The sequence below is a fragment of the Heterodontus francisci genome, chromosome 29 (assembly GCF_036365525.1).
Source record: "Heterodontus francisci isolate sHetFra1 chromosome 29, sHetFra1.hap1, whole genome shotgun sequence".
NCBI classification, from domain to species: domain Eukaryota; kingdom Metazoa; phylum Chordata; class Chondrichthyes; order Heterodontiformes; family Heterodontidae; genus Heterodontus; species Heterodontus francisci.
Window position 1 is genome coordinate 59,897,570 of NC_090399.1, and position 8,046 is coordinate 59,905,615.

Consider the following 8,046-nt stretch of genomic DNA (forward strand, 5'->3'; position numbering starts at 1 on the left):
CATAAATACACGTGTTTGTGCAGCAGCTTAAAAGCAGGAGCATGTAGCTGGTATAGTCTGCGATAGCCATCGGGTCATTGAAATCTGTTAAATAATAATGGTTTGTAATTTGTATTAATAGGAAATATATCACATACGTCATCCATAGTAGTATGAAGTTTCCAGATATAGCGAACAGTAAAATGATAGATTTCCTTCTGCTCTCCATCTCCGGATCATTATGATCCATTTCATTCTTTCTGCCTCTCAGCCTCCTGCGGACTCGATTGGCCGCCAAAATGTGTCCAATGGTCAGAGCATTGAGCAGTAATATCAGGAATGTTGGGAGCAGTGGGGTGAGACAGCGGTCAATCCAGCTAAATGCTACCCATGCAGTTAATGTGTAATACTGCAGCTTTTGATAACAGCCCCAGGGTCTGTTGTCGATTGTAATGTAGGGTTCAAATATAAAGTACCAGGGAATGTTTTTTAAACAGAACAGCAGACACACAGTTCCTATAACTACAGCTGCCGTTTTCTCGGTGCAATATTTAGTCCTCAGTTTCTGGTAACAAATAGCAACAAAACGATCAAAAGTGAAAGCGACTGTTAACCAGACAGAAATATCAGTGGCTGCACGAAGCAGGACGATGTTGAAAGAGCACACAGGGGTGAGTAACAGGAAGGTATTCGGGAAATAATAATCATTAATCCGAAAAAATATCACGTCAGTGATAACGACCAGTAGATCCGCCCCCGACATGGCGACCAGGTAGTGAGTGATACATCTGGAGAGACCGCACTTTCCCCGGGACAGGATCACAATTGTCATCACGTTAGCTGTAAAAGAGAACATAGAACATAGAACAGTACAGCACAGGACAGGCCCTTCGGCCCACGATGTTGTGCCGACCCTTTAACCAACTCTAAGATCAAACTAACTACATATCCTTCATTCTACTATCATCCATGTACCTATCCAAGAGTTGCTTAAATGTCCCTAATGTATCTGCTTCTACTACCACCGCTGGCAGCGCATTCCACGCACCCACCACTCTCTGTGTAAAGAACCTACCTCTGACATCTCCCCGAAACCTTCCTCCAATCACCTTAAAATTATGCCCCCTGGTGATAGCCCTTTCCGCCCTGGGAAAAAGTCTCTGGCTATCCACTCTATCTATGCCTCTCATCATCTTGTACACCTCTATCAAGTCACCTCTCATCCTTCTTCGCTCCAATGAGAAAAGCCCTAGCTCCCTCAACCTTTCTTCATAAGACATGCCCTCCAGTCCAGGCAGCATCCTGGTAAATCTCCTCTGCACCCTCTCTAAAGCTTCCACATCCTTCCTATACTGAGGCGACCAGAACTGAACACAATACTCCAAATGTGGTCTAATCAGGGCTTTATAGAGCTGCAGCATAACCTCGCGGCTCTTAAACTCAATCCCCCTCTTAATGAAAGCCAACACACCATACGCCTTCTTAACAACCCTATCAACTTGGGTGGCAACTTTGAGGGATCTATGGACGTGGACCCCACGTCTGTGGGCGGCACAGTGGCGCAGTGGTTAGCACCGCAGCCTCACAGCTCCAGCGACCCGGGTTCAATTCTGGGTACTGCCTGTGTGGAGTTTGCAAGTTCTCCCTGTGTCTGCGTGGGTTTCCTCCCACAGCCAAAAGACTTGCAGGTTGATAGGTAAATTGGCCATTATAAATTGCCCCTAGTATAGGTAGGTGGTAGGGGTATATAGGGACAGGTGAGGATGTGGTAGGAATTTGGGATTAGTGTAGGATTAGTATAAATGGGTGGTTAATGGACGGCACAGACTCGGTAGGCCGAAGGGCCTGTTTCAGTGCTGTATCTCTAAATCTAAATCTAAAAAAAAATCTAAGATCCCTCTGTTCCTCCACACTGCCAAGAATCCTTTCTTTAAGCCTGTATTCTGCATTCAAATTTGACCTTACAAAATGAATCACTTCACACTTTTCCAGGTTGAACTCCATCTTTCACTTCTCAGCCCAGCTCTGCATCCTGTCAATGTCCCGTTGCAACCGACAACAGCCCTCCACACTATCCACAACTCCAGCAACCTTTGTGTCATCGGCAAGCTTACTAACCCAGCCTTCCACATCCTCATCCAAGTCATTTATAAAAATCACAAAAAGCAGAAGTCCCAGAACAGATCCCTGCGGAACACCACTGGTCACCTAGCTTCAGGCTGAATACTTTCCATCTACTGCCACCCTCTGTCTTCTATGGGCCAGCCAATTCTGTATCCAGACAGCCAAATTTCCCTGTATCCCATGCCTCCTTACTTTCTGAATGAGCCTTCCATGGGGAACCTTATCAAACGCCTTGCTAAAATCCATATACACCACATCCACTGCTCTTCCTTCATCAATGTGTTTTGTCACATCCTCAAAGAATTCAATAAGGCTTGTGAGGCATGACCTGCCCCTCACAAAGCCATGCTGACTATCTCTAATCAAACTATGCTTTTCCAAATAATCATAAATCCTGTCTCTCAGAATCCTCTCCAATAATTTGCCCACCGCCGACGTAAGACTGACTGGTCTGTAATTCCCAGGGTTATCCCTATTCCCTTTCTTGAACAAGGGAATAACATTTGCCACCCTCCAATCATCTGGTACTACTCCAGTGGCCAAATGAATTTGGCCTAACCATCAGCCTCAAGAAAACGAACATCATGGGGCAGGACGTCAGAAATGCTCCATCCATCAATATTGGCGACCACGCTCTGGAAGTGGTTCAAGAGTTCACCTACCTAGGCTCAACTATCACCGGTAACCTGTCTCTATATGCAGAAATCAACAAGCGCATGGGTAAGGCTTCCACTGCTATGTCCAGACTGGCCAAGAGAGTGTGGGAAAATGGCGCACTGACACGGAACACAAAAGTCCGAGTGTATCAGGCCTGTGTCCTCAGTACCTTGCTCTACGGCAGCGAGGCCTGGACAATGTATGCCAGCCAAGAGCGACGTCTCAATTCATTCCATCTTCGCTGCCTTCGGAGAATACTTGGCATCAGGTGCCAGGACTATATCTCCAACACAGAAGTCCTTGAGGCGGCCAACACCCCCAGCTTATACACACTACTGAGTCAGCGGCGCTTGAGATGGCTTGGCCATGTGAGCCGCATGGAAGATGGCAGGATCCCCAAAGACACATTGTACAGCGAGCTCGCCACTGGTATCAGACCCACCGGCCGTCCATGTCTCCGCTTTAAAGACGTCTGCAAACGCGACATGAAATCGTGTGACATTGATCACAAGTCGTGGGAGTCAGTTGCCAACATTCGCCAGAGCTGGCGGGCAGCCATAAAGACAGGGCTAAATTGTGGCGAGTCGAAGAGACTTAGTAGTTGGCAGGAAAAAAGACAGAGGCGCAAGGGGAGAGCCAACTGTGCAACAGCCCCGACAAACAAATTTCTCTGCAGCACCTGTGGAAGAGCCTGTCACTCCAGAATTGGCCTTTATAGCCACTCCAGGCGCTGCTTCACAAACCACTGACCACCTCCAGGCGCGTATCCATTGTCTCCCGAGATAAGGAGGCCCAAAAGAAAAAAGAAAGAAAGAACTCCAGTGGACAGTGAAGACGCAAAGATCATCGCCAAAGGCGCGGCAATCTCTTCCCTCGCTTCCCGTAATAACTTTGGGTATATCCCAAACGAACAGAAATAGGGAATCACCCACCTGGTTAAAACAAAATAGTCTGATGGTATTTGATGTGAAATATACTTTACTGCAGGAACTGGGGATGGGAACTGAACTCTTTACAGCTGCTAGAATTGTGTAATTGATTGAATTTTACTATCAAATTGCCATGTGATGTATAGAGTTTGGAGTGAATACATTTAAATCTTTTAGAAAAGACCATAGACTGATCAAATACATACTTTTGAAATTCCAGTTGAGCTGCTTTTGTTCCATTACAAACTCTATCTAAAGTGCGGTGGAAACACAACAGAGCTCTGGGTAAATGTCCGGTCATTTAACTATACGAGTAAATGAACAGCGAGGTAATGAAATATAAATAATTGTCAGAAGTAGCAGCTCAGTGAAGGAAACACAAATAAACCAATAAAAAGAAAACACAAGGAAACTAACTGAAAATAAGTAATACATTATCAATTATAAATTGGGAGATAAATGGTCGATGGGGAGCAATGAGAAATAAAAAGGCTCAAAACGTATTCAATGCTAAACGGAGAACAGCAAGAATGAGATCAAACGGCAGGGTTTAGTTCCTGAGTCGGAGAGGGGAGTAGATACCTGGTGAGGGAACTGGCTCATAGTCGTTAGGTTCTATTCTTAGACTAGTTGTAATGACTAAAGACAGGTGAAGAAAACAGCTGGTAAACAACATATTAGATAAATAATTGGTATGATTGAACTCGGTCACTTAGCACCAAATTAACAATACAGATGGTGACACGATTTTCCCTCTCTGTAAATCCCAGACACTCCCATCAGCGACCTGAACAGTGCAAAACCATCTGGACAAAATCCAACAATGGCTACAAGGTGGGGAAGCTGAGAGTTGAGCAGCAACAAACAACAATACTTTACCTGTGGATCCCAGGAACAAAGGAACTTTCGAAAGCAGACGATCGAGGAAGGACAACAAACCCGTCCTCGCTGTCCTCACCTCTGATATTGCAGGAAAATTCAGAGGCAGATGACGGTGACTATCTCGAGATCCCTGCAAAGATCAGTTCAAGTGAAAACAGAGCTTACATAGCAAGCTAGGTACCGACCTAGAGTCAGCTTCAGGGAGAATGACTAAGAAGGAGTTCCATCTGAACTGGATGAATCACTCTGTCATATTAAACAGGTACATCAGTTAAATGGAGAATCCCTCTCCCTGGTGTGAAAGACTGTTCTGAAAGCTATTCCAGAGGATCAGGACAATATATATAACTGAGCTCCAGAACAAACAATCAACAATGTAAGAGATACTTTGAATAGTTTGACTCGGATACATTTGATGTGCAGGATAGTGTGAAATATAACAGTTGGTCAATTTGCTATGTGTAAAGAGTGTCATTGATTAATTTGTATAGAAAGAGGTTAAACCGGAGAGTGAGATTGAGAGAGAGTACAAGATAGTCCAGAGACATCCCTGTACTGAATATACATCCTGAGCAGTATAGGGCAGCTGGTGCAGAAATAATTAACTGTATTCCTCTAGAACTGACGTTGATAGTAAACTCTTAGATGCAAATTATATCCCATGCGTTTCGGAGTGCATAAACTTAATCTAATGTTTTGGTGTGTGTGTATGTGTTTGTGTGTCTGTGTATGTCTGTATTTGTGTGCGTGTTTGCATGTGTGTATGTGTTTGCGCGTCTGTGTGTCTATGTTTTTAGCATGTGTATGTATGTGTTTGTGTGAGTTTTTGTGTGTGTATATGTTTGCATGTTTGTGTGTATGTGTGTTTGCATGTGTGTGTTTGCACGTGTGCGTGTATGCTTGCGTGCGTTTGTGTGTATGTATGTGTTTGTGGTGTGTGTTTGTGTGTGTGTATATGTTTGCATGTTTGTGTGTATGTGTGTTTGCTGTGTGGGTATGTCTGTGTCTATATGTGTTTGTGTGTGTATATATGTGTTTGCGTGCGTGTGTGTATATATGTGTTTGCATGTCTTTATGTGTTCGTGTGTGTTTGATTGCGTGCGTGTGTTTGATTGCATGTGTGTGTGTTTGCATGTATGTGTGGGCGCGCGCTGGGCGGGGGGGGAGGTGGTGGATGTTGGTGTGTGCTCGCTGGGGGGGTGGAGGTGGTGGGTTGTTGTGGGTGCGTGTGCGCTGGGCGGGGGGAGGTGGTGGTTGTTTGTGTGTGTGTGCTGGGTGGGGGGAGGTGGTGGTTTTTGTGTGTGTGTGTGCTGGGTGGGGGGAGGTGGTGGTTGTTTGTGTGTGTGTGCTGGGCGGGGGGAGGTCGTGGTTGTTGTGTGTGTGTGCTGGGCGGGGGGAGGTGGTGGTTGTTGTGGGTGTGTGTGTGCTGGGCGGAGGGAGGTGGTGGTTGTTTGTGTGTGTGCTGGGTGGGGGGAGGTGGTGGTTGTTTGTGTGTGTGCTGGGCGGGGGGAGGTGGTGATTGTGTGTGTGTGTGCTGGGCGAGGGGAGGTGGTGGTGGTTGTTTGTGTGTGTGTGCTGGGCGAGGGGAGGTGGTGGTGGTTGTGTGTGTGTGTGTGTGCTGGGCGAGGGGAGGTGGTGGTTGTTGTGTGTGTGTGTGCTGGGCGGGGGGAGGTGGTGGTTGTAGTGTGTGTGTGTGTGTGCTGGGCGGGGGGAGGTGGTGGTTGTTGTGTCTGTGTGTGCTGGGCGAGGGGAGGTGGTGGTGGTTGTGTGTGTGTGTGTGTGCTGGGCGAGGGGAGGTGGTGGTTGTTTGTGTGTGTGTGCTGGGCGAGGGGAGGTGGTGGTTGTTTGTGTGTGTGTGTGTGCTGGGCGAGGGGAGGTGGTGGTTGTTTGTGTGTGTGTGCTGGGCGAGGGGAGGTGGTGGTTGTAGTGTGTGTGTGTGTGTGCTGGGCGGGGGGAGGAGGTGGTTGTTGTGGGTGTGTGTGCTGGGTGAGGGGAGGTGGTGGTTGTTGTGTGTGTGTGCTGGGCGAGGGGAGGTGGTGGTTGTTTGTGTGTGGGTGCTGGGCGAGGGGAGGTGGTGGTTGTTTGTGTGTGTGTGTGTGTGCTGGGCGGGGGGAGGAGGTGGTTGTTGTGGGTGTGTGTGTGCTGGGCGGGGGGAGGTGGTGGTTGTTGTGTGTGTGTGTGCTGGGCGAGGGGAGGTGGTGGTTGTTTGTGTGTGTTTGCTGGGCGAGGGGAGGTGGTGGTTGTAGTGTGTGTGTGCTGGGCGGGGGGAGGTGGTGGTTGTTTGTGTGTGTGTGCTGGGTGAGGGGTGGTGGTGGTTGAGGTGTGTGTGTGTGCTGGGCGAGGGGAGGTGGTGGTTGTTGTGTGTGTGTGCTGGGCGAGGGGAGGTGGTGGTTGTTTGTGTGTGTGTGCTGGGCGAGGGGAGGTGGTGGTTGCAGTGTGTGTGGGTGCTGGGCGAGGGGAGGTGGTGGTTGTTTGTGTGTGTGTGCTGGGCGAGGGGAGGTGGTGGTTGTTTGTGTGTGTGTGCTGGGCGAGGGGAGGTGGTGGTTGTTTGTGTGTGTGCTGGGTGGGGGGAGGTGGTGGTTGTTTGTGTGTGTGTGTGTGTGCTGGGCGGGGGGAGGTGGTGGTCTGTTGTGTGTGTGGGTGCTGGGCGGGGTGAGGTGATGGTCTGTTGTGTGTGTGGGTGCTGGGCGGGGGGAGGTGGTGGTTGTTTGTGTGGGTGCTGGGCGGGGGGAGGTGGTGGTTGTGTGTGTGGGTGCTGGGTGGGGGGAGGTGGTGGTTGTTGTTTGTGTGTGTGCTGGGCGAGGGGAGGTGTTGGTTGTTTCTGTGTGTGTGCTGGGTGGGGTGAGGTGGTTGTTTGTGTTTGTGCTGGGTGGGGCGAGGTGATGGTTTGTTGTGTGTGTGTGCTGGGCGGGGGGAGGTGGTTGTTTGTGTTTGTGCTGGGTGGGGCGAGGTGATGGTTTGTTGTGTGTGTGTGTGCTGGGCGAGGGGAGGTGGTGGTTGTTTGTGTGTGTGTGCTGGGCGGGGGGAGGTGGTGGTTGTTGTGTGTGTGTGCTGGGCGGGGGGAGGTGGTGGTTGTTGTGTGTGTGTGTGCTGGGTGGGGTGAGGTGATGGTCTGTTGTGTGTGTGTGTGCTGGGCGGGGGGAGGTGGTTGTTTGTGTTTGTGCTGGGTGGGGCGAGGTGATGGTTTGTTGTGTGTGTGTGTGCTGGGTGGGGGGAGGTGGTGGTTGTTGTGTGTGTGTGTGCTGGGTGGGGGGAGGTGGTGGTTGTTGTGTGTGTGTGTGTGTGCTGGGCGGGGGGAGGTGGTTGTTTGTGTTTGTGCTGGGTGGGGCGAGGTGATGGTTTGTTGTGTGTGTGTGTGCTGGGCGAGGGGAGGTGGTGGTTGTTTGTGTGTGTGTGCTGGGCGGGGGGAGGTGGTGGTTGTTGTGTGTGTGTGCTGGGCGGGGGGAGGTGGTGGTTGTTGCATGTGTGTGTGCTG

The 8,046-nt window shown here is 49.6% G+C and overlaps 1 long non-coding RNA gene across 1 annotated transcript; it reads left to right on the plus strand.

Moving 5' to 3' along the window:
- Nucleotides 1-492: 492 nt before the first annotated feature.
- On the plus strand, nucleotides 493-5,024 carry LOC137346045 (uncharacterized). Its single transcript, XR_010968641.1, has 2 exons — nucleotides 493-650; nucleotides 4,460-5,024. It is a non-coding gene; the product is annotated as an uncharacterized lncRNA (long non-coding RNA).
- Nucleotides 5,025-8,046: the final 3,022 nt, after the last annotated feature.